This window comes from Hevea brasiliensis, chromosome 7 (assembly GCF_030052815.1).
Source record: "Hevea brasiliensis isolate MT/VB/25A 57/8 chromosome 7, ASM3005281v1, whole genome shotgun sequence".
Taxonomy (NCBI): Eukaryota; Viridiplantae; Streptophyta; class Magnoliopsida; order Malpighiales; family Euphorbiaceae; genus Hevea; species Hevea brasiliensis.
Window position 1 is genome coordinate 77,604,733 of NC_079499.1, and position 2,501 is coordinate 77,607,233.

Genomic DNA, 2,501 nt, shown 5'->3' on the forward strand with positions numbered 1-2,501 from the left:
CAGTCAAGCATCGGGATGCCTCCATATGAAGCACTTTATGGCAAAAAGTGAAGGAGCGGAAGCGTGAAAAACATAAGTTTATACCATTGAATTAAAAAATTTTCACCTAGGGTCACATGCATCATACAAGATTTATTTTTATCTATTTGATTTCAATGATAAAAAACATATTAAAACTCTTTTAATATGTTTTTGGATCTATATTTGCTATTTAAGATTTTAGAATTAATCAGATTAATTTTAAAACCCTAGATTAAATCAAGAACAAACACACTAACCTCTTGATGTACTGCAGTGTATTTGCGCCTTTGAGATTCGTCTTCAGGACACTAGATGTTATCCCTCTAGCTTGTTCACACCAAGAACACCTATGGCAGCCCTTGAACAACTTCTAAAGCTTTTTCTATTATTTAGAAAATTAAGTTCTGCCTTTTAAGAGATTAAAAATGTAAACAGGACACTATAAATGATTTTTAGTATTTTTAATTCAAGAGATTGTTTGCTAATCTCTTGGAATAGATGAGAGATAAAGAGGAAGAGAGAATATGAGTCTCAAGGGTGGCAGCACACAATGGGAGGCAGCAGCTTGTGTGTTTTATTTTTTCATAACAACACATATATAGCTAGGTCATCACTTAAACCCTTGCCACATGTCACCCTTTAATTTGTTTTAGGTTTAATTAACCCAATCACATTGTGCCAAGTGTCAAACCTATATTTAATCTTAATTTTAATCATCTTACATGATTAAAAGACATTTGGCAAGCTTATGTGTAATGCCATATGTCACCATCTCATGGTGTCGCATGTCACCCTGTGAAATGACTAAAATGCCCCTGTATCTTAATTTTGAGTTCTTAACCCAAAATAATTATTTATCTTCTTCTAATCAATTTATATCAATTATAAATTAATTAATTAATCTTTATTAATTAATTTCTCATTAATTAAATTCACATTTAAACACTTTAAATATAAATTTAACTTATACTATACATCCAATAATCTATATTTGGTTTCAAGTCATGCTAGGGACTTTGCAATCTAATTACAAACCAAACCTATTTAATTAATCAATTAAACTCTTTAATTAATTAATTAAATCATATTTAATTAGGTGATAACTTGTGTATGTGTGTGACTTACTAGGCTCATCACTAATTGGTAATGAGATATGATATCAACTCTTAATATTATCAGAACTCTTTCTTACCATAAATGATTTCTCTAAATCATTTTATGCACCTCATAGACCATGGTTAACACCTAGCATAGCGTGCCATGGCCACCCAATTAGTAATAAGGTTTATCTTAAATGAACCTATAATAATCTCTTTATTACAAAATTCCAACTTAAGCTGGAGTTATGGTTTATGTCAAACTCCATTTGCTATGAATATTATGTTCTCTTTTAATTCCAGTTCTTTATTAAAAAGATTTTCTCATTAGAAACTCTTTTCTGATTAAATCTATCTGTCCTGGCCAGGAACTTGAAATATCAAGAACAATTAAATGAACATAAGATTTTATCTCTATTTGCTTAGAGGAATAGATTCCATCTTGATCAACACCTACCTCCATATATAACGAGTAGGAGCCAACACATGCCCATATACCCATACACAGTACAAGTATGAAAGCAGTATCAAACTCAAACTACCTATATACATGATAACTGTGCTATTTCAGTTCTAAAGATTATATGCACTGATATGATTTATGACAAAACATTGACAAGAGTAAACTCTATGTGCTTGTCATAAGTGTCACTAGTTCGGCCTACCTATCATTTATAAGTGCCTATCATGTTTGTCATATGAGACTCACCATTCCATCTTATTTATATCTCATATAAATGACTTGGGAACAAACATGAATATAATCTTTCTGGATAAGTCATGTCCTTGTTATGAAGTATCCTCGATTGTGAACCTATTTATGAAACTTTGTACTAGAAATACTATCACTCATATTCTTAACAACTTAAGAATAGAATTTCTAACAAAATATCAATGGACCTTTTCTATTACACATAAATATCTTATGTAAACAGAAAAGTGAAAATGCCTTTTTTTAATAAAAACATGTACAAGATACATACTAAATGATATGCTCTAGGGCATACTACTAACAATCTCCCACTACCACTAGAGCCATTCATTACAATATCTTAGACCCATCTTCTCAAGATGTCAGTCTAGCTGAGTTTGTGACACAGGCTTAGTGAATGGATCAGCTGGATTTTCAGCTGATGCTATTTTCTGCATGGCTACATCGCCTCGTCCAGCTATTTCTCTGATAATGTGGTAGCGCCTTTCTATGTGTTTGGATTTCTGGTGAGACCTGGGTTCCTTAGCCTACATGACTGCTCCATTGTTGTCACAGTGTAGTGGAACTGTTGACTCAATGGAAGGAACTACTGTAAGTTATGTCACAAACTTCTTTATCCAAACAGTTCCTTTGCAGCATCTGATGTAGCAATATACTCAGCCTCAATATTG